Below are 25,418 nucleotides of genomic sequence, written 5' to 3'. Positions count from 1 at the left end.
TTTAATAATACATTTAATTTAGGTTATGAACACTAAATTTAGAAACCGTGTAGTTACTACTAAATTCCTTTAGCAATATGAAAACAAGAAAGTCTTTGGAATTTTATGTCTTCACTATTAAGAACTAAAGAAAGGTTTTAAGTTTCTGGATCAATCTGTGGTTACATAGGAGGCTGTCAGAGCCAAACAATGACTATTCACCTCAGGACAAACTTAAATGACTAATCTATGTCATGGATGGTCTGCATGGTTGCCAAACAATCTTTTATAAATGCTACCTTTTAAAACTGAGTTCATTCTCCCACTAGAAAATGGGGAGAAGTTATCCAGTCTCCCATCTCCTTCTGGTAGAGAGAGGTCACACCCAGGATGGGCATAAACTCTGTACATGATCAGGTTTGCGTGATGATGCCTGAGAAATCCCTCAGATGGAGAAAAAGAGAGAGAACTGGGTCTGAGGTGGGAAACTATCAGTGGGCCAGAAACTGTTCCCCGTGGCTGCAGACAACTCATGTAGGTCCAGGGAGATACAGCCTGGGGTATCACCAGCATCTGCTACAGTGAACTTTTATGAATGTATCAGTTAGGTCCCTGATCATGGGGACCCCGTTAACATAGTCATGCACTCAGAGGTTCTCAGGTCACAGAAGTGTGGCCTGATCTGCTAATATTTAGCCTAGAAATTCAGTCCAAGTTCTCATTTTCTCCTCTGTAAAATAAGATCATTACAAATCTGCCATGTGAGATTGTGGTGATCATAAATGCATGCATGCAAGCTCAGTCACTCAGTCATGTCTGACTCTTCACAACCCCATGGACTGTAGCCCGCCTAGCTGCTCTGTCCATGGAATTCTCTAGGCAAGAATCCTGGAGCAGGTTGCTATTTCTTCCTCCAGGGTCTCTTCCTGACCCAGGGATTGAACCTATGTCTGCTTCATCTCCTGCACTAGCAGGAAGATTTTTTTTTTTTTTTTAACCTCTGAGACACCTCTTTTCAACTGTGAATCATTATCTAGCTCAAGTGGTGACTGTTTTCCAGGGACTCTGGATAATTTGTCTCAAAGGATGTTCTTGAGAGTTGTCTGCATGATTCACTTGAGCCAGTATAAAATGCCATCTATTCACCAAAAAAAAAAAAAAAAAAAAAGACATAACCAAAACCAAAAGACACACAAAAAAGTGAGTCCATGAGTTCCCAATAATTTGACCCTAAGATTTGATTTTTATGTGTTTTTTTTTTTCTTTGATCCCTCACTAGCACACTGAAGGCAATCACAGACCCTACCAAAGCAAAGCAATGACTCAAGAAACTCATTTTTGAGTGCAAGTCAGAAAGATCCAGAAGCTCACCAACAAAACTGATTTTTCTGCTCTCAAAGACCATAGAAAACCTGGATTAGTTCAGACTCTGCAGCCAGGGTTTTGGGATTCTAGTCCCAGCTCTACCACTTATTAACTGTGTGTTGCCTTGGGCAAGTTACTTAACCTCCCTTTCACTCAGTTTCCTTATCTATAAAGTGAGACTTAAATGAGCTAATATTTATGAAAAGAAAGATGCATAAAATAGTGCTCAGTGTATACTAGTTGGTGAATAAGAGCTTGTTTATTTGAAAAAAAATACATATATGCACATAACACACATAGCATTTTATACTACTCTCATATTAATTAACTACTGTATTTAACTCTTTCATTATTTTATAATGGATACATTTAAAGAAAGTACCGCCTATTACTTCTAGATCAAAGAACTATTAACTGACATATTTGCAACTCAAATCCAAATTTTCTAGGTCCATATTTAGAGGTTTTGTTTTGTGTTTGCCAAATCTATAGCTGAATTGACTTTACTCCTGGAATTGTCTTATGATTTATAAATGGATTTTCTGATATTTAAAGTTTTAACTTACAGAAAACTTTCATATGATTAAAGCATACTACACCTGAGATTGGATTTTAGCCAGGCTTTCCACATCCTAAGGGCTGGTTAAAGACTACTTTTGCCTAGGTTTTCCTGGTCCTTGGTCACTTCTAGAAGAGTTAAAGAACTGTCATGCAGACAAGGGATGGTCACTTCAAATAGTAACAGGTAACACTTATGCTTAATGTGAAAGGCCTCTTCCACACATAATACTCTGTCCAGGAAGCAGACTTGCCCAGATTTCTGGATAAAAATTGTAGTTAGTAGAGGATGGTCTGAAGACACCAAAAGGTTACATATTCTCTTTCTGCTTTCAGCTCCTCTAATAAAATTTTCATTACATTCTCCATGATTGCTAATTATTTTCTCCTTTTGTTTGAATCGAACTTGAATAATAATTTCTTATGGTTTTATTTTGTTAAGACAAAATTACTGCTGGTCTGTAAAGAGAGATACCTGTCTTTTAGAATTTTTAGAATTTAGAATTTTTAAGAGCCGTTTCTCTCAATTTTCACTAAGTTAATCTGGAAATTGTATGTCTGAGTTTGAGGGGGGAAAATCTAGAAAAGATTTCACCCCTCTTGTTGTTTGGAACTGAAAAATCTCCCAGCTCTGTATGAACTTCTGGTTTGCTCATCTTAGAGGCCCCTAACAGTTTCTGCCCAGTCTTATGATGTTCCAACACAATGTACAGTTAATGCCTAACTTGGAATTCAGCAACAAACTCAAAGAGATTTCTCCTTTCCAGGACTCTGCCTGTAAAGTCAAGCTACCCCAACCTCACTGAATTGTGATGCTTTGACTCCTCAGTTCTCTGATCCTGTTCTGCTCTGTATGGGTTCCCCTTCTTGTACCACATCTCTAGGTAAGCAGGTGACAATAAGGCTCCTCTTATTTGTTTTCCTTCTCTTAGGAATCAAAGACCCGTGTTGCCTGTTGTCTAACGTTTGAAAATAACTCATTTCATGTATGTTTCTGGTGGGAAAGCAGATTTGGTACTTCTTATTCCATCCTGGTCTATTGAATCAAATAACAAAACTTAGGTTGGTGCTTTGTTTTTTTTTTTTTTAAATGTGTTTTTAGCAATCTATTTGCATTATACTTTAAAAGTATATCAGTCTGGAACAGAAGGGAAGTAAAAAAGATCAGCTTTGAACCAAAATAATTTAAATTTTAATGTGTATACAAATCACCTGGGTATCTTGTTAAAATTCAGATTTCGATTCAGCATGTATGGGGGCTGAGGGTCTAACAGCCTTCCAGGTGATACCAATGCCACCAGTCCAAGGGCCACATTTTATAAAGTGAAGTTTTGTGCCATAGGAGATTCTGCTTTTGAACTCAGACACATTCTGAGCATTGATAATGAGCACATTAGATTCACTAAGGGAACACAATCAGTGAGGAAACACAAAGGCCATCCAGGTAAGGAAAGAGACTTTCATCTCTTTTCTGCTCCCTTCTCTCTACCCCAAACCTGACGGTTGGTATTGAAAGGGGGACCAGAAAGAGATGGCTCAGCTCATGTCTTACCTTTGCCTACTGTAGTCAGAGTCAGGATTTCAGGTCAAGGCTTTGAAACTGAGCCAGGGGTCCAGTTCTTGCTCTTCTAGCAGCATGTAAACCACTAACAGATTTGAATTAAACTTCTACATATCAAAGGTGATAGAATCAGTCCAAGACAACATCAAAGCCCAGGAAAATTATACAGACCATAACTGAAAATGGTGATTAGAGAAAAGAGTTATTTCATATTTATACTTCTCCATATTAAGACTGCTTGACAAAGTGGTTATGTATATACAACATTTGCCTTGAGAACATTTTTCAAACACATTTTAAACTCTGGATGAAAGTGAAATGAAGTTATGCATACAATTATTTTAAATGTTACTATAGAACTGTGTTTATATCATGTAAGATTTAAAATAATCTCTTTATCCAGAACAAAATACACACCCATACATACCCACACACCCCAGTCTTCATAATAGAGCCAAGTCACTATTTTTATGAGTGGCATCTCCTGTCATCCACTCAAGGTTGGTCACTTTATTTCTAATGTGTTTACTTTCTGGAATGTAGACTTGTTCAACTTGAAAGTTATTGGGCGATGCAGTGAAATCTAGGTAATAGAAAACATTCAATGTAAGGCTGATTAACTCTACAGAGAAAAGATATTTTGTGAAACTGCACAGGCAATAGGATTGGATGATTTTTTAGAGGCATAAATTGAATTACAATTATTGCCAAAGGCAAGCAGCACCATTAGAAAGCACATCAAAACAGTAACCAAACCAGACACACAGCCAGCATTTTTAATGGGTGTATCAATTGTCCGTGGAGATGCTGTTGAGAAACAACTTGATGAGACACTTATTCTGCTGTGCTTTGAAAAAAGGAATAGTTACAATGTACATTGCATTGGTTTAGAAAACAATGCATGTTTTTGGAGTGTAAGTGAGCAAACTCATGAAAACTTGTGCATGTGTACCCACACACAATCATACGCACACATGCACAGACAGGAAACTAAAGCTGTGCTCATCTTTATGATATTCATACAGAATATTTGCCCATCAGCCTTCAGCCAAAAAGTTATATTTCTTCACAACTCCCCAAAGAAAATTTGAGTTCTCTTTCATAGTTCTGACATCTGAAGCTATTTTTAAATATTTCTATAGGAAAAAGAGAAAACATAACTAAAGTTTCCTTAAATAGATCTGCTCTTGGTTTTGACTTCAGTTCCAACTCTTCTGTGAAATTTTTCTGGTCATTTCAGCAAAAAGCCATTGATCTATTTCTCCATCATTTTAGCCTTCTATTTATCTCACTTGTTATTTAAACACTGCTAGTGTCAATAACAATTTTTTCTTGTGTTATTTTCCCCAATAGCTCTTCAAGGGCAAGGAATTTGTTGTTTGGGGGTATCTCATTGTATTTTCCATGATGCCAACACACAATATTAGCCATTCCCAGACATGTCCTCACAACATGAGCAAATTTCTTAAATGAAGAATAAAAATGGACATTTCTCTTTTTTCTTCCTTTTAATAAACTCTTTATCATGGTTAAAAAAAATAATAATGACTATCTTCTGTCACGCTTTAAGTATTACCTGCTAGATACTGCTACATTATCCACATCTAATACTTCAGTTAATTCTTATGGTAACTTTTTGAGGTAGATAGGTATTTTCTCCATTTTCTAGATAAGGAAATTGAGGCTCAGAGGTTAAAGACTTGTTAGTTGCAGGCACTAGGTCAGAGTTTAGGTCTGCTTCAAAGTTTTATTCCTGTTACAGTCAGCCTTCTGGTACCCAGTATGTACTAAGTCGCTTTAGTTATGTCCAATTTTTTGCAAACCCACAAACTGTAGCCCACCAGGCAACTCTGTCCAAGGGATTCTCCAGGCAAGAATACTGGAGTAGATTGCCATGTCCTTCTGCAGGAGATCTCTGTGACCCAGGGATGGAATCTATGTCTCTTAGGTCTCCCGCATTGGCAGCCGGGTTCTTTACCACTAGCATCATCTGGGAAGCCCTGAATCCACTATATATATGTTAACTAATAAGTCAGAGACTTCCCTGGTGGCTCAGAGGTTAAAGCATCTGCCTGCAGTGCAGGAGACCTGGACTCGATCCCTGGGCCAGGAAGATCTCCTGGAGAAGGAAATGGCAACCCACTCCAGTACTCTTGCCTAGAAAATTCCATGGACAGAGGAGCCTGGTGGGCTACAGGCCACAAAGAGTTGGACATGACTGAGTGACTTCACTTTCACTTTCAATAAGTCAGATCAGATTCTAGGTTCAGCTCTGCCTCTAAATAGGTCACTGATGTTATAGTAGCCACTACACTCTCATCTCATAGCAGTTTTCCTTGCTATAAAGTAAACCTAAGTCCATAAAACCTACATGTGTGTGTGTGAAAGTAGCTCAGTCATGTCTGACTCTTTGAGACTGCATGGGCTATACAGACCATGGAATTCTCCAGGCCAGGATACTGGAGTGAGTAGCCTTTCCCTTCTTCAGTGGATCTTCCCAACCTACATATGTGTTTCCAAAGAACTAACATTTATTGAGTATCTATTATGGACCACAAACAAATCAATTTCTTATGTATACTCATCTCTTGAATTCTTCCAATGCCCTTAAATACATATGTTAGTATATCTCTTTTGTAATTGATGAAAGTGAGATGTGAAGACGTCAAATGAATTACCTAAAGATATTTGATCTGAAAGTGAGAGTCTGCACTTGAACCTGACCCTAAAATCATTGTACTTCAACTTCACCATACCCACAACAGGAAGAAAACCTGCTGTTGAATTAATTTGATATAGAAAATTTTCTATTTGGGGAAGAAAGATAAACATCATTCATGCCCTGTATTCCTCTATTAGTGATCAGATTAGTCTCAATTGAAAAATATTCTCCTTGCCATAAATGTGTAGTTTAAGGCAGCAGTTAATCATGCCAAACTATTAATCACTCAGTTGTGTTCAACTCTTTGCAACCACGGTAGCCTGCCAGGTTCATCTGTCCATGGGATTTCCCAGGCAAGAACTGGAGAGGGTTGCCATTTCCTTCTGCAGGGTATCTTTATGACCCAGCAATTGAACCCAGGCTCCCGCATTGCAGGCAGATTCTTTAACATTTGAGCCACCAGGGAAGCCCCAATCATGCCAAACTGGCTATAAAAAAAACAAAACAAAACGTAAAGTTATCAAAATATTTGTCTCTAGATACAATTGTACTTTGTATCACCTTTGAGATTCAATGAAGTGTAGACAATATTTCAAATATTTACTTCAGGCAAATAGTATAAGAATGTCATTGAAGCAATTAAACTTGTTTAATTTTCCAGTTTACAACTGATGTTTGTAGATACCTCTAGTGTGGTAACATGTTTAATATGTCCTCCTAAAGACATGTAGTAAAGCAGTTGCTTGCCTTCTAAATCTAACAGTCTAATTTTTTTTAACTGCTGGATATATATATATATATATATATTTTTTGGTAGCAACGAATTACTTAGGGATATATTTGGGGATTGCTAGTGTTTGTCAATTTTATTCACCCTAATCTGGCATATGACCTGCTGTCTCCCTTGCACCGCCATTTCATCATTGAGTATTACGTCTGAATTCAGAGGAATGAACTACATTTATGCTGCTGTTAAAACTGTAGAGTCAGAAAACCAATTTCCTGTTTAGGGGAAAAAATGAACAAAACCATAACTATTTCTCTCAGGATGTGTCCCAGTGCAATTTTCACCTTGAATTAAACCTTTAAGTCAAAATCTGCAAATAGTGCCAAAAACTTTTTGACTTACTATTATAGAGCAGTTAAGACTATTATTTTCTTTTTCTTCAAATAAGTACACAAATCTGATAATGATCAGAAAGTTATTATTGTTTGCTTTTACACGAATATACTTTATTTAGTATTAGGTGGTTCTGCAAGAGAGTCCTCTTAAAATATACATCTAAAAAGGAGTTTTCTCTGTCACAGGCAGGTCATCCTAGTTGTGAACCCAACTTCATTGGGACGGTCTTTTGTGCAACTGCAAAATAGAGAATGTGCTTATTTCCGTTTCTCGTCAGGTCCTGACAGCAAATTTCTCCTCAAGGTGATATTCAACATATAAAGTGAAAAGCTATAGCAAAACTGGCCTTTATGTGTGCAATCTAAACAACTTCTTTACTATTAATATATTTTTCCAATGACTATAGAGCCCAAGAATTCATTTTGATCTTTGTGGCAGCATAATTGAGATAATCTGGATCTTCTGCAGTTCTTAAGGACTTCTGAGGATCCTTAGTGAGTCAGACCCTGACTTCCTCTGAGAAGTATATTGAGAAAATGTCTATGATACCTGGAAGTGAGGAAGTACCTGTCACACTAGTTAAATCTGGAAAAATACCAAGAATGCAAGTTTTTATAGCAGTGCCTGCTTCTGTCAAGTCTAACCATGGGTAATATTTTGGCTTAATTTCTCTCTTGTGAAATCGATTCACAGAGAATCTTATGAAAATTGAGCACAGCTCTGTTCTGCTGTTCTGGGTGGATGTATTAGACTACAGGAATACATCACCACTAACCGGTCTGCTATAGATCTATATCAGTTTACCTGTACATTAAGGTAGGATTTGAGGGTATGAAATTGTGGATATCTCTTAGCAGGTTAAATTCATAATCTAGCATCTGTTAACTGCTTTTCGCAGAACTTGATACATCTCTGCTGCCTATCATTAAAATGATCAATTTCTTATTCTTTCTTGAAAGCATGGGATTCAACCCTTACCTAGGGTTAAGTATAAATAACAATGTTCCAACTAAAGTTACCTGAGGGAAGAAGGCATATCTTGAATTAATATAGCTGATCCCTTAAAGAGGGCTCTTGGCAATTGCATTGATTTCATTTTGCTGAGTGACTTTTAGACATTAAAAAGTAATTGAATATTTTACTCCCTTTACATACTCTGAGACATCTAAAACAGACAAAGAGATTTAGGAGTCATTTTATGTAAAGTAACGCATACTCCATAGTCACAGTTGAATACTTTTGTGCATTTTCAGTATGCTGTCTTTGCAGAATACACATCAACAATCAATGCGTATTTTTTTTTTTTTCTTTCTGGGTATTTTTCTTTCTTTAGTTTTACAAAGAGATACTAGAACTAGTAAGTAAACTCTGTGTATTGCATTCTGAGAGAATATATTTCTAACTGTGGTCAATGTATTTCCTGCTGTGTTAGGTTAATAGTGCCTTTCCATTGCTTACTCCAGAAAATTCATTTTCCCAAGGTTGTTCCTATTGCATTAAGTTATTAAAAAATAAAAAGATAATAACCTCAGGTGTAAAAAAGGTACTACAGCTAATATATTATTGCCACTGTTGTTAATACTTTTCCTGCAACTCCCACCATACATACTTCCTGGGATCCATTTTCTTCCCCTGAATCCTGTAAAGTCATGGTGAACAGAATTATATTTGCAAAGTATGCAAAACTGAAATCTTATGCTATATGCAAATACAATATTTCTTTGATACAAATAGCCAATTTAGCATCTCAACAGCAGAGCAATGTCAAATTGAATGCACAAAGTTCTTTATTCAAATGAGGACTGTGAGAACTCGTCTAGCAGAATCTCTCTACTTGTGACTACCACTATAACTAACACATATTTACTAATAGCTGCTGGTGTCATTGAGTTGAAATTCAATGCTTTGGCCTGGAACCTGTGGTTGGGAAGAAGAAATGTCTCTATTTAGAATAAAAAGATTCTAAGAAATCTTATGACATTTTATCTTCGATTTTTGGTTTCATCCTACCTGAAAGCAGTAATTTTAAATTACTCCCATGGTGTTAGTTATATGGATTCTTAGATATAGTAGGATAGTGTAAGGATTTGAGAATGTGGGGGTTAGAATCAAATTTGATATAAAAGACAAATTTAGCTGCTTACATGCTATACTAATCTCTAAATCTGTAGCATCACTGGTAGTTTTGCATTTAGAGGCATCTTGCAGTCTCTATACCCAAGACAGTAGCCTGAAGAACCACTGCTGGTCCAACAGGTTTTCTGGAGACTTGGATTTTAGCAGAAAGAAGTCTCTTCTGGTATTAAAATCAGTCAAGGTTATGTTTTACAAATGTTGGTCCAGACTTTCATAGCCCCTTAGAGACACAGCTATCTCAGTTTACACTCACATACACACACACACAATTTTCCAAGACAAACACACAGTGCCAGAGTGCCAGAGTAGGCTACTGTGGGCAGTTTCTGCCTTGGCCACGTGAGGGTGTGAAAATCTTAGCAAAGAGGCCTATGTATCATTTATTCATTCATTCAACAAATGCTAGTGAATATCTTTAATATGTTATACATTGCTGTGTATTAACAGGTACTGCAGATAGGATCATGAAAGACAGAGTGCCTGCATTCTTCTGAGGGACACAAGTAATAAATAATGTAACCTCAGGCAAATCCTCTGAAGAGATGCCATTTGGACAGCTGTGGACAAAATGAAGGAACTAATCATGCAAAGATCTATGATAAGAATGTTCCAGGCATGGGGGACAGAAGTGTGGAGGTGTGAGGAAGGAGCTAGCTTTATGTGTTTGAGGACCAGCAAAAGGCAAATATGGATGGAGTGCGTTGGCTGATGTAGGAGGAGATAGTAATTGTGGTTCCATTAACTGAGATAAGAAAAGTACAAGTGAGACCTTCTTTTTCCCCTTCAATTCAGTTCAGTTCAGTTGTTCAGTAGTGTCCAACTCTTTGTGACCCCATGAATCACAGCACACCAGGCCTCCCTGTACATCACCAACTCCCGGAGTTTACTCAGACTCATGGCCATCGAGTTGGTGATGCCATCCAGCCATCTCATCCTCTGTCATCCCCTTCTCCTCCTACCCCCAATCTCTCCCAGCATCAGGGTCTTTTCCAAAGAGTCAACTCTTCACATGAGGTGGCCAAAGTATTAGAGTTTCAAGTTCGACATCAGTCCTTCCAATGAACACCCAGGACTGATCTCCTTTAGGATGGACTGGTTGGATCTCCTTGCAGTCTAAGGGACTCTCAAGTGACTTCTCCAACACCACAGTTCAAAAGCATCAGTTTTTCAGTGCTCAGCTTTCTTCACAGTCCAACTCTCACATCCATACATGACCACTGGAAAAACCATAGCCTTGACCAGACAGACCTTAGTTGGCAAAGTAATGTCTCTGCTTTTTAATATGCTATCTAGGTTGGTCATAACTTTCCATCCAAGGAGTAAGCGTCTTTTAATTTCATGACTGCAGTCACCACATGCAGTTATTTTGGAGCCCCAAAATTAAAGTCTGACACTGCTTCCACTGTTTCCCCATCTATTTGCCATGAAGTAATGGGACCAGATGCCATGATCTTAGTTTTCTGAATGCTGAGCTTTAAGCCATCTTTTTCACTCTCCTCTTTCACTTTCATCAAGAGGCTCTTTAGTTCTTCTTCACTTTCTGCCGTAAGGGTGGTGTCATCTGCATATCTGAGGTTATTGATATTTCTCCCGGCAATCTTGATTCCAACTTGTGCTTCTTCCAGCCCAGCGTTTCTCATGATGTACTCTGCATAGAAGTTAAATGAGCAGGGTGACAATATAAAGCCTTGACGAACTCCTTTTCCTATTTGGAACCAGTCTGTTGGTCCATGTCCAGTTCTAACTGTTGCTTCCTGACCTGCATATAGGTTTTTCCTCTTAGGGGACATCAAAAGTTCAGTTTCAACTTTGCTAAATTGGATGAGCTTATTTTACATTCAAATGGAGATTTCAAATAGATATTGGCCATTTAAGTCTGGAGTTCTGCAAGAATGTTGGGACTGGAAATATGAATTGAGGAGGCGTCTAGCTTTTGATGGCATGCAACTGCAGGTGACTACATACAGCCAACAGGGGAGGCAGATAGAGATAGAGGAGACAGAGGAGAAGAGGTCTAAGAACCATGCCTAGACATACTAACATCAGAGGGATTGAAGAAGGGAAGGAAACATTAAGGAGGTTCCACATTGTAAGGATTGATATCTCATCATGCCAGTGAACACTTAAATCTCACAATACATCAGAAAACAGTTTTACCTAAAGTCTAAACTTGAGTTATCATGGAGAGAGGGAAAGAATTCTCTATAACTTCTAGTTAAAACCATTATAGAAGGGAGAAAACTTTCCAAAGCAGATGAGTTGAAGGTCAAAAGTCACGTGTAATCAAAACAACACTAGCTCCTCATCTCTCCAAAACTAAAGATTTAGACCAGACACGTCACCTTATGCCATGGTTAGAAATTAACTCCAGAAAAAAAAAAAGAAATTTATTGAGTACATAAGAATATTTAAATTAATTAATGAGAGCAGCATATTCTTCTTATTTATTAATTTGAGTTTAGCTATTCTTAATGAATGTGTGTTTTTCTGTAATACCAAAGTAAAAAATAAAAATTCCTTTAAGCCATTCTAATAGATAGAATTCTAAATCCTATTTAGAACATCTCTTCTGATGCTCATAGCAGGCAAAAAGCAGTTGACCTCCTCCTTTTTCAGCATAATGTCTTAACTGGGCTTTTTACTTTTTTACCTTGGGTATACTAAACATTAGAAATGCTCCAAGCAAATGGTCTAAAGAAACATCTCCCTTTTAAAGTGTCCTTTGATAAGGTAGTTTTAAGAACAGGAAAGAGCTCATTTGAAAAATATAAAAGAAACCCTGTCATTACATCAGACAGAGTTATTTTCTTACCACCGAATTTGCCCTTCACTTATCACAGAGTTGTTTACAAGGGTTGAGAAGGCTGACATATCTTTCTGTTCTTTAATTCTTTGTTTATGAGCTGGAGTAATCAAACAAGAGTGTACGTAGCATAGGGAGGGGTAAACAACCATTGCTTTGTTATCATAGTTTAAAAAATTACAGAATTTCTCAGGAGATTTGTATCATTGTTTGATGCAAAGCATTTTCCCTTTAATTAAGAAATATTCATTTTCAGAGATTTAGTAAACACATTTTAATTATTTCCCTGGTAGTGTCTGAAAGCAAATGAGCTAGAAGGTAATGTAAAATTCTCCTACTCACATTGAATTCATTTGGAAGATTTTTAAGTTCAAATATCTTTTAGCCCAAGGGCTTCCCTCATAGCTCAGTTAGTAAAGAATCCAGCTGAGATGCAGGAGACCCTGGTTCGACTCCTGGGTGGGGAAGATCCACTGGAGAAGGGATAGGCTACCCACTTCAGTGTTCTTGGGTTTCCCTTGTGGTTCAGCTGGTAAAGAATTTGCCTGCAATGCAGGAGACCTGGGTTCGAACATCCCGGGGTTGGGAAGATCCCCTGATGAGGGGAAAGGCTACCCACTTCAGTATTCTGGCCTGGAGAATTCCATAGACTATGCAGTCCATGGGGTCACAAAAATTCGGAGATGATTAAGTGAATTTCACTTTCACTTTCACCCTTTAGCCCACATTGTCTACACTAGCTGGTGAAGCCTTCCTTTTATTTTGTGCATTTGTGGCCACTATCTTATTAGCAACTAAAGCTGATGCTGCTTGATCTTCTATAGAGATGACAGATTTAAAACATAGCAACCTTTGGAGACATAAAGAAGGAGGTCCAATTAAAATGTGACTTATCTTCATTTTTGAGGCTGCTCAATCTATTTGAGGTCTTCTCAGAAAGCACCATCTATATTTCAGCATTTAACTCCATGAAACCCATAGAAATTAACAAACTACAAACTAACCGTAGGAGTCCCTCAAAATTTATGGTGATATATTTGAAACACTGTAGGAACTTCACAGATTGCAACACTTTTTATTCTTAGGAGAATTCCATTTGTGTATTTGCTCTGTAACATTTCCTTCTATATAAATGTTCAAAGACCAAAGTAAGCATTATTAATGTTAGAAAGGACAACACAGACAAAAAAATAAATGCCATACACAAATCCTATCTGATCCCGTATCTGCTTCTATAGTGCTAAGACTGAAAATTTGTGACCCCCACACAAACTTTGAGGTCCTAACCTCAGTTGATGACACCAAGAGGTGGGGCCTTTGATAGTTGACTAGGTTGAGGGCAGAGCCCTTTTGAAGGATCCCTTTCAGTTGGCAAAGAATCCGCCTGCAATGCAGGAGACCAGGGTTTGATCCCTGGGTTGGGAAGGTCCCATGGAGAAGGGAAAGACTACCCACTCCAGTATCCTGGCCTGGAGAATTCCATGGATTGTATAGTCCATGGTTCACAAAGAGTCTGACATGACTGAGTAACTTTCACTTTCATTTTCTAAAAGAAACCCTAGAGAGTTCCCCCAAAACCCTTGCTTCTTTAGGTGAGGACACAACAAAAAGATGACCTCTGTAAGCCAGGAAGTGGGCTTTCACCAGACATCACATTTCCAGTGTCTTGATCTTGAATTTCCCAGTCTCCAGAACCATGAGAAATAGATTTCTGTTGTTTGTAAGTCACCCAGTCTGTGGCATTCTAGTATGGTAGCCCAAATAGACTGAAAGACATAGTTAACAAATGAATGTGTATGTGTGTGTGTGTGTGTGTGTGTGTATGTTTAGTCATTAAGTTGTGTCAGATTCTTTGCAACCTCATGGAATGTAGCCCACCAGGCTTCTCTGTCCATTGAATTTCCCAGGCAAGAGTACTGGATTGTCATTTCCTTCTTCAGGGGATCTTCCCGACCCAGGGATTGAACCCGTGTTCCCCTACTGCAGATGGGTTCTTTACTCCTGAGCCACCAGGGAAACCCTCAATATCTGTCTCAATATTGTTTTTATAGTGGAGCATTTTGTTACTGAAGATGATGCTTACACTAGTGAATCAGCTCAAAATCTCAGTGGATCAATAAAATAGAGGATTCTTTCTTTCTCTGATAAAATCCAGATGAAGTATTCTTGATTGTTGGACAGCATTCCATACTTCCAAGCTCCTTCCATTTTGTGGCTCTGTCCTCTTCCAGAGCCATGGATTCCTCCTTGATAAGTAAGGAGATGGTGAAGAAGGCTCATTTCTTTATCAATTTGGCTGGCAAGTGTTTCATGTTTCTTCTGCAGACACCATCAGCAAGGCTCAGTCCCAGGGTTCCAGTGACAAGCAAAGAGGCCAGAGAACTGCAGTTCATTGTTTGGCAGGTGATCCCAGTAACAACTCTGGACAATGGAAGGAAACCTTTTATTGTCCTTCAGATTTATATCTTTCAAACATCCTTGACAAATGCTGAAGTGATGGTTTTTCATTTAAAACAAATTTGTTAGGCCCTTACCAAACTTGAAGAATTTTTAAAAATGTGAAAGAATCTGTTAAGGAGAGCTTCCAGGTGAGAATTTATTTTTTAAGGGATTTTTTTCTTTTACTTTAGAAAGAGTCTTTACTTTTTGTCTTCCTTTTATTTCTAGGAGAGTATTTAATTTTAAAATCAGTGAAGCATTGATTTCCAAATTGTTTACTCATACAAATGTTCAACAGGAGGCCAAAGTCGAATGAATCAAGAGACAGTGTCTTGTAAATTGTGATTTCTATTGAATGGGGGTCGGGTAGGTGTTTTTACCTCAGACATATATTCTCAGCTTTTGTTTGAAATATTGCTTTTAGGGATTTACTCCATTGATCTTGAAACTTTTGAAGAACCATACAAAAAAATGCAATTAAAATGAAAGTGAAAGTCACTCAGTTGACTCTTTGTGAGTCCATGGGCTGTATAGTCCATGGAATTCTCCAGGCCAGAATACTGGAGTGGGTAGTCTTCCCCTTCTCCAGAGCATCTTCCCAATCCAGGGACAGAACCCAGATCTCTCACATTGCAGGTGGATTCTTTACCAGCTGAGCCACAAGGGAAGTCCAAGAATACTGGGGTGGGTAGCGTATCCCTTCTCTAGCAGATCTTTCTGACCCAGGAATTGAACCAGGGTCTCCTGCATTGCAGGCAGATTCTTTACCAACTGAGCTATGAGAGAAGCCAATTAAAATAGTCTTGAATTATAAATACTAGTGTTTATACCTCTTGGCATTTTGGCTAAATCAAGTGCAGTATGATCTTCCCAGGTGGCACAGTGGTAAGGAATCTGCCTACCAATATAGGTATGCAAGAGATCCAGGTTTGATCCTTGGATCAGGAAGACCCCTGGTGTAGGAAATGGCAGCCCCCTCTAGGATTCTTGCCTGAAAAATTCCATGGACAGAGGAGCCTGGTGGACTACAGTCCATGGGGTCACAAAGAATCAGACATGACTGAGCACACAAACACATTATAAATACTAGTATCATTTAAAATTTAGCCTTGGAAAAGATTCTTGTGATCATGGGCCTCAGTATAGAAGCTTGAGGGAGAGAATACAAAGGACTGAGTCAGATGGGAGATGGAAGGATGATGTCAGTGAAGAATTTTATCTATTTTCTAGTTATGTCAAGTGCCAGCTCTGGGTGGGGATGCTGATTTGGGATACAGTGAATAAGCATCCATGAATAGAAAAAAGTCACTTAATTCTCTCAAAATATATTTTCTAGGTGCCTATTATTTGCTAGAAATTTTGTGAGATGATAGAGTAATGAAGAGGATGACAGTTTCAGTTTTTGTGGAGTTTGGAGTCCACTGTAATTAAAATTGAATTAGTTATAGTTGCAAGTTGAATCAATAATAATGATAAATAGTAATGAAATTTGGTCAATAATTTGACAGTTTCAGTTTCACTTGAAATAATTTGACTTCCAGTAATATATTTTAATTTAAATTTATGTGTAATGTTTCTACATTACAAATTGATATATTTACAGGTATCTAGCTATAGGCTCGGAGAAGGCAATGGCACCCCACTCCAGTACTCTTGTCTGGAAAATCCCATGGATGGAGGAGCTTGGTAGGCTGCAGTCCATGGGGTCGCTAGAAGTCAGACACAACTGAGCAACTTCACTTTCACTTTTCACTTTCATGCATTGGAGAAGGAAATGGCAACCCACTCCAGGGTTCTTGCCTGGAGAATCCCAGGGACAGGGGAGCCTGGTGGGCTGCCGTCTATGGGGTCTCACAGAGTCGGACACGACTGAAGCGACTTAGCAGCAGCAGCAGCAGTTATGGGCTAAAAGGCAGCATAGTGTTATTCTTACAGTCCAGGGCAGTACCTGGTACATAACAGAAATTCAATAAATGGTATTGGATGAGTGAATAAATAAAAACAACTCTGGGTAAAAAATTAGGACACTCCTAATTTTAGGAGTCTGTTGGTCTGCCAGTGGCTTCCAGTGAGATACGATAAATGACTCGCTGTTTCTGTTTCCGAATCCATAAAATGAGATGAAAATATCCACCTTACAACGTAGGCAGTTCCTTGTATAGAAACAAGATAGCAGATAGGTAAGACTCGGGAATATTACAATGGCCAATAAACCCAAAATGGAGCATATTTTTATTTGACGAAGATATTTCCACATTCTCTTTTAAAGTAATCTTTCAGATTGTCACGTTTTTTAGTGAAATAAAAAATTTTATTTTAGAAAATTGAATTGTATTATCAAGAAGCAAGTATGTTTTCTGAAATCTTAGAAAGTAGTATCTCTTAGAAAGGTAGCCTAATAAAAGTAACTTGGAGCCCTGCAAAATATATCAAGGAAGTGGTATCCCTTCCTTGATTCTTTCCATTCCTGGAGAGATGCTTCCCAAGGTAAATCCTCAGCCCATCCTTTTTCAACCTGGATTGTGTAAGAGAAAGAAGTGTTGTTTGAAGGCAATCTAACAACAGACTAAGAGGGAGGAGGTACACACACACACATTTGAGATGAAGATGAAAGAGGCATGTTTTATTCAAAGTTCAACATCCATTTATTTTGAGGATAGAGATGTCTGTGTTGTGACTCATGCATGCTGAGAAAAAATGCCAAGTGTCTAGATAACTAATGTTAGTAAGGAGAGATTCACCAAGAGGGGGCAGAAGCTCATGAAATGCTAATCTTTGAATACAAGAGTGGGAATCAATTTTATATTTTGATCTTTTTGGAACATTTCAAAGGACTTAATATTTTGGTACAAAAAGAGAAATTTATACATTCTGAGAATAATGATAAGCACTTCTCTCTACTACAATTCATCTTTGAGGCTTTTTTTTCTCTCTTACTGCTTCAGCTTTCCCATTTTCTTTTGTCTTTATGCCGCCCCTCATCTTCCCTCTAAGCTTTCAGACTAAATATTATATTCATTTACCTTTTAGGCTTTCAGACTAAACATTCTATTTCTTTATCTTTAAAGGAATTTTGATTGTGAATGTGTTCCTTTTATGCTAAGTGTTGGAGAACCATAAAATTTAAGCTAGAATGACAATACTTCCTTCATAATCCCTCCTTTAACAAATAATATTTGGGAGCATTAAAATGTTATAAAGAGACAGTACATTTTCTCCAGTCATAGACTGTATGATGAGTGGTATATCCTGAAAGTGAACAGAGAGTTATTTTATAAAATGTAAAGAACAAATACTAGGGCTTAGAAACGAGCTGAACACTAACAAGAGACACAAGGCAGTTTAGCTGGATGACGGTGGATCAAATTAATCCTTGCAAAATGACAAGGGCAAACACCAGGGATCTCTATTAGGAAATGCCTTGGAGTAAAGGCTTAGCAAGAAGTCAGCCTTGCATAAGCATAAAAGCCAAACTCTTTTAGAAACTAAATTGCTGGATATGATTTATTTTGAGACAAGAAGAGTTTGATTTTTTAAAAATTTTAGACCTTTTTCTTAAATAGAAATATTGATTTGCTAATAAGACATATATGCATAGTTTTATATCCAGATAACAATGATTTCAAAAGGAAAGGTCAATGGAACACAAAAGGAGCAATCACAGACTATAGGCATAGAATAATTTCGATAGCTTTTGCATTTGAGTATAAATATTGAGTTAACAAAACCATAGCCTCCTTCAACTTGTAATTCAAACTCAAAAAAACAACATGACTTCATCAAGCAAGGTAAATTCACACTTGGAAATTTCTAAGGTATTTACAGGAAATCAAGGAGAAGACATAAAGTGAAGAAAAAAATGTATCTGATTAAAACTAAAAAAGCTATTGTTGATTCAAGCAATATTATTGAGGGGAATCTTTCAACATCTTAAATATGTCTTGATGTTAAAGGCAATGCTATTGAATGGTTGTAAGGGAAATGTTGGCTCTGTAATAATACATCTCCATATAGCACAGAAATAAGTGGGCTTGATGTTTGCATTAGCCAGTCTAGCCATATCTAAATTCATGTATTGTGAAATTTGCATGTTTTGAGTGTGGTAAATGTAGCTACAGAGAATCCATGCTTTAAAAAAAGTAACCATGCCACTTGCTCTTTTAAATTACTCTGCTGCATTTTTAAGAGTTTTAAAAATGGTTTCTTGGTGTGCATAGAGCTGCAACTGCTGTTCATTCTGTCTTTGCCTCTACTTTAGCAAAGGATATTTTGAAAAGGAATACATTAGGAATACATCAAAATATGTAATGCAATGGAAATAAGTTTCCCTTTTCTTTTTTGAAACCTTCATCCCAAGGATTTCATCTGCCTAGCAGAAGAGAATTTGTCTCACAAAATCTTCATGGCCACCTATCACTGTGGCCACATACTTAGCTCCATCTAAGCAATTGGCGTGGGTCAGAAAATATGATATAAATTTTAAAAACAGGTTATCCTTTATTGGAATAACATGAGGGTTCTGTCTGAAAATAAACACAGTTGAACTGTTTGTAAAAATGTGGTACAGCTGAGTTGATTAGGAAAAACCCTTCTTTTAGACTGCTTTTCCCTTTTTCAGCTCTTTTGTATCTGTCATGATAATTGAGAAAGGCTATTTCAACTAGTAAAAATAGCAACATGAAACACCAAAGTAGAAAATTTGGATCTCAAATATGAACTGAGGGACTTCTTTCAGAAGTTTGAAAGATCAAACTTTTGAGTGGACTATCTTCCAAATTGCAGAATTTGAGATTAATCAATGACCATAAAGCTGAACACCAAAAGATTGTTGAGAATGTTGAAACATAAGCTGCATATACAATTGTTTGACATCACTAACATACAAATTCATTTTTGAAGTAAGGCAAAAAGTGCTTTGGGCATTTTGCATTACTTTTTCTGTTAGTCTTTTATATTAAATATTTAAGTATTTAAAATATACCTAAATTATTTTTTACATATTCAAAGCACATGTATATATTTAAAATATATGTAACATGTGCATGCTAAGTCACTTCAGTCTTGTCTGACTCTTACAACCCTATGGGTAGTAGCTTGCCAGGCTCCTCTGTCCATGCGATTCTTTAGGCAAGAATACTGGAGTGGGTTGCCATGTTCTCCTCCAGAGGATCTTCCCTACCCTGGGATTGAATCTGTGTCTCTTATGTCTCCTGCATTGGCAGGCAGCTTCTTTAGTGCCTCCTGAGAAGCCCATATGATAGGGAAAAATACAATAAACATTGGTGAAGCCATTATGCAACCTAAGAACTTAAATGTTAATGTGAGTTTCATCTATTTGTGTACATTTGACTATTCCATGCTTTCCACTGGACAAAACTACTTTGAAGCATTTTAGTAGGGCTAGTAGTTTCTACACTAGTATAGAAAACTACATATGTCATTATTTTGACATATGTGTGTAAACCAGAGGCAACATATGATCCAATTTTTCTTGTGTTGAAATTTATAAAAATAGTTCTCTGTTTTAAGTAGTCTTGGCTCAGATGGTAAAGCATCTGTCTGCAATGCTGGAGACCTGGGTTTGATCCCCGGGTCGGGAAGATCCCCTGGAGAAGGAAATGGCAACGCACTCCAGTACTCTTGCCTGGAAAATCCCATGGACAGTGGAGCCTGGTAGGCTACAGTTCATGGGGTCTCAAAGAGTTGGACACGACTGAGCAACTTTACTTTACTTTACTATATCTTTTCAGCATTATAAGGTGCATCCATATTTTTGAAAATAGCTGTGTTCCATACATCTGCACTGCTTTGTAATATTTGATTCAGTAAAAATAGCATCATTTATTTATCTATTCCTTGGTCAAAGGACATTTGTGTCACTTCCAGTATTTTATTATTATTAGTGTTGCAGTCATGAATACTTGGCATGTGTCTTCTTGTATACTTCTGTAATAATTTTTACAGAAAATTTTAGATTTTACTCTAATATCTGTTCATAAGAGTAGAATGATTGCTTCATAGGGAGTGTAGATGTTTGTTTAACTTTACAAGATAATGTCAACATGTTTTCTGAAATAAATCCAAAATTGCAAGCCACCAGATTGTCTGAGTTCCTGCTGATCTACATCCTTCCTGACTGTCATATTTCTTACATTTTTGGCACTCTAATGGGTATGAGCAATGATTACAAATAATTAGATTAATTAATTAATAATCCCTATCTCACTGTAGTAAAGTTGCATTTCATTCATTGCAGTATTGGACAAATATTTGACCTATGTGCTAGGTATCAATTGACTGTGCTGTGGATCTGGCAATAAACAAAACAGAAGAAAAACATCCCTGCCCTCATGAAGATTAAGTTTTAACTGAGCAGAGACTGAACATGAACATAATAAAAAAGAGAATGATGTAGTACATAAGGAGCTACAAAGGATGAGATGGTTGGATGGCATCACCGACTCAATGTACATGAGTTTGAGAAAACTCTGGGAGATAATGAAGGACAGGGAAGCCTGATGTGTTGCAGTCCATGGGGTTGCAAACAGTCAGACACTACTGAGCAATTGAACAAGGAGGTAACAATTACCATTGAGAAAAATAAAGTGAGATGGGGAATCTGGAGGTATAAGGCCAGCTGCAGTTTTAGGTAAGGTAACCAGGGTTGATGTTTTTGAAAGAGAATTTCAGCGTAGGTGAGGGTTTTAGTGATGCAGCCAGAGAAGGAAGGATCCTGGGATGTTGTAAGCATAGCCTGGAGGCCATGACATCAGGAGCAAGCTGAATGAAGGGAGAGTGATTGAGTGAATGAAGGACCCAGATCACCATGTATCTTATCAGTGATTTTAGGGATTTTAACACATATATGGGGAAATGTGAATCTACTGAAGATTTTGAGCACAGGACTTACATGTTCTGAGGTCATTGGTAGAAGTATGGAGACCAATAAGGAGAGGATTAGAAAAATGAGGAAAGAGGATGGGGTTTTGGACTAGATTGATATAAGTGGAGGTGGTGGAAATTGAGGAGAGTATACACTTTTAGAATACTGGATAATTCTGTCCTTGAACATGGGCTATCTCTATTTAGATCTTCTTTAATGTCTCTTGATAATGTGAAAATTTTTCTCCACTTGTGTCTCTACATCTTTCATTTCTATTGTTGTTGTACTAGTCTCTCTCTCTTTCTCTCTCTAGCACTGGCTCTCTCTGCTTTAAACATTATTTCAGTGTTTTCCATGTGCTGAGATATCATTTATTTTTGTGTAGTAAATTTATAACAGGCTACTCTGCTAAATCAGGAGAAGGCAATGGCAACCCACTCCAGTACTCTTGCCTGGGAAATCCCATGGACGAAGGAGCCTGGTAGACTGCAGTCTATGGGGTCGCTAAGGGTTGGAGACGACTGAACGACTTGACTTTCACTTTTCATTTTCATGCATTGGAGAAGGAAATGGCAACCCACTCCAGTGTTCTTGCCTGGAGAGTTTCACGGACGGGGGAGCCTGGTGGGTACCATCTCTGGGGTCGCACAGTCAGACACGACTGAAGCGACTTAGCAGCAGCAGCAGCACTCTGCTAAATTTTTATTAATTCAAGCAATTTGTCTATAAATAATTTTGGATATTTTATGTGGTCAATTACACCATTTATAAATATTTTCTTTCTTTGAGTATTCTTCAAACACTTAGGCCTTTAATTGACTCTTGTCTTTCTTACTATACTGTAAAAGATCCCCAATAAAATTGGAATAAAAGTAGTGATATGGGCATCCTTGATTTATTCTTGATTTTGAAGGAAAAACATGTAATGTTCACATACTCCAGGATACTTGTGGCAGACTTTTGGGTAATTTTGGGCATGCGTGCTCGGCTGTGTCTTACTCTTTATGACTCTATGGACTGTAGCCCACCAGGCTCTCTGTCCATGGGATTTTTCAGGCAAGAATTCTTGGAGTGGGTTGCCATTCCTTCAAGGGATCTTCCCAACCCAGAGAATGAATCCATGTCTCTTGAGTCTCCTGCATTATAGTCAGATTCTTTACCATTGCGCCACCTGGGACTTTTTGGTACATAATCTTTTATCAGGTTCAGAAGCTCCTTCTCTTCTGTTTTCTGTTGGCTATTTATATGAAGATGGGTGGGTATTTTATAAAATTTCCAAATCTTAGGTGCCCTTGCACTCTTTCCCGTTAATATAATAGATTTATTATTAAAGAGTTTAATAGGCTTTTTAATGTTAAAGCTTATTTGTATTCCTAAGATAAGTCCATGGTGTATATTGGCCATGGTGTATATTTTTATGTTGTTTTGGATTCAGTTTGTATATCTAGTGTTTGAATTTTTGCTTCTATATTCATAAACGAGATAAAGATAACATTTTCCTTGCTAAAACTATCTTTTTCTAGTTAAAAATGATACCAGTATTTTCTAGTTTTTGGCTGTCAAATCCACTATAGAATTTGTCCACACTAAACTAGTGAACAATATTTTAGGACATTACTCCAGTGGATTTTGTACATATTAACACAATTTAAAAATTTCGTGTCTGGATCATTGGTTATTTCAGGGTAACAAATACTTGATGAAGCTAATGAAATCAAGACTAGGTCAACATATACTATGTCCCTTGTGCTTTTGTAATTCACAGAGGGCTATTCACTTATGTGTATAGATAAACAACATACAAATGAGTATTCTGCAGGGCTGAAGGTGTTCCCAACTGAGCGCCATAGGGATGCAGCATTGGAACATATAAGTCAGAATCATTATGCTAAGTGCCTACAATTTCATCTGATGTTTTGGTTTGTTTGATTTTTTTCTTTTTCGCAAAATTTTGTGTATGTTTATCAGTTCCCAGATCTCCAACCTAGCCATGTGGGCTCTTGTCATGTGCGCCTGCTGTATCTAATCAACACTTACAGGTTAACAGACTCTTATAAATGGTGACTTGACCCAAAGGTCAGAGGTCTTTTTAAGCAGTAAGGTTCTTTAAATTGTTATCATTTCTAGTTTTCACCAGACCATAAGAGTTGTCAAATAAATATGAATGATTAGGCCTGAAAACTTTAACAGCTTAGAAGAAAAATTAAACTACCAACTTCATAATATTAAGTTGTTTAAACTGATTAATTCTTTTCTCTACAGTATTATGGTGTTAAACATTTGCTTTCTAAAATAGCACTGGGCTCGAAAACTCCAAAGGCATTGTGTTTCTTTGACAAATTGATGACTTTCTTGGGTAGGATTATCAGATAAAAATACAAGACAGAGACGCGCTCTCGGGTGGCTCTGGCTGGGGAAGGGGAACCGCATGTGTGGCTTCAGCTGGCGGTAGTGGCGGGCGCGGAGGCGGCGGAGGCTGTGCAATCGCCTCGGTTTTGAAATGGCTGCTGACATTTTTGAATCTGGTGGGCATGATTGCAGAGGAGACCAGAGGAGCAACACCAAGTTAGATGCAGATTACCCACTTCGAGTCCTTTACTGTGGAGTCTGTTCATTACCAACAGAGTACTGTGAATATATGCCTGATGTTACTAAATGTAGACAATGGTTAGAATTTTCCAAATGAATTTGCAAAGCTTACTGTAGAAAATTCACCCAAACAAGAAGCTGGAATTAGTGAGGGTCAAGGAACAGCAGGGGAAGAGGAAGAGAAGAAAAAACAAAAGAGAGGTGGAAGGGGTCAAATAAAACAGAAGAAGAAAACTGTACCACAAAAGGTTACAATAGCCAAAATTCCCAGAGCAAAGAAGAAATATGTAACAAGAGTGTGTGGCCTTGGAACTTTTGAAATTGATCTTAAAGAAGCACAAAGATTTTTTGCTCAGAAATTCTCCTGTGGTGCCTCAGTAACAGGGGAGGATGCAATCATCATTCAGGGAGACTTTACAGATGATATTATTGATGTCATTCAGGAAAAATGGCCAGAGGTGGATGATGATAGCATTGAAGATCTTGGAGAAGTGAAGTGATTTTGAAAATGTGTTTGTATTTAATGATCTGAACTGATTGTTGGCCAAAGGGAGAAAGGCCTTTTAAAAATATATATATTTATCCTATAGTGAAACTGTAGCCTACCCTCACCCTTGGCATTTTCACTGTTCTGTACAAGGCTGCTTGTTTTTTGGTGTTTTTTTTTTTTTTAATTGTCAAAGTCTAATAAGCAGGAGAGACTGTCATGCTTATGCATGAGATAGAATTTAGTCAAATAAAAAATTTTGGTCATTTGGTACTGAAAAAAAAAACACAAGACATAATATTTGGGATATATACTTCTACATTTGTTGTTTATCCAAATGCTATTTTTCCAAGTTTTCAGTTTATCTAAATTTATCTGGATGTTTGTATTGAATACCTACTCTAGTATTCTTGCCTGGAGAATTCCGTGGACAGAGCAGCCTGGCGAACTGCAGTCCACGGGGTTGCAAAGAGTTGGACATTACTGAACAACTAACACACACACACTTGCTAAATCCAGTAAACTTCTCCTTAGCGGGATTAAAAACAAAGACAAGTTTGTTTGTGTGCATTTTTCATATACTTAAATAGAATTCTAGACAGTTTTTGGTATACGGTATATCCGCTACATTTGAATTAGAAATATTTGAGACCATAAAAACAAATAAGAGGAAGAGGAGCTGCTGGATCCTCTCCTAACAATGACTGGAAAGTGAAGGGTACTTTCTAGTCTAGGTCCAAATTCACTTTGAGCAACTAATTCAGGAGAATTGTGACCTTAACTGACATAATAGAGATGAATACATGTGATAGAACAGGATAAACTCCACAACA

At 37.5% G+C, this 25,418-nt stretch overlaps 1 pseudogene; it reads left to right on the top strand.

The window, feature by feature from the left end:
• The first annotated feature begins 23,901 nt into the window (after positions 1-23,901).
• LOC136163664 (density-regulated protein pseudogene) lies at positions 23,902-24,598 on the top strand (annotated as a pseudogene).
• Positions 24,599-25,418: the final 820 nt, after the last annotated feature.

Source organism: Muntiacus reevesi, chromosome 1 (genome assembly GCF_963930625.1).
Source record: "Muntiacus reevesi chromosome 1, mMunRee1.1, whole genome shotgun sequence".
NCBI classification, from domain to species: Eukaryota; Metazoa; Chordata; class Mammalia; order Artiodactyla; family Cervidae; genus Muntiacus; species Muntiacus reevesi.
This window is presented reverse-complemented; position numbering and strand designations above follow the sequence as displayed.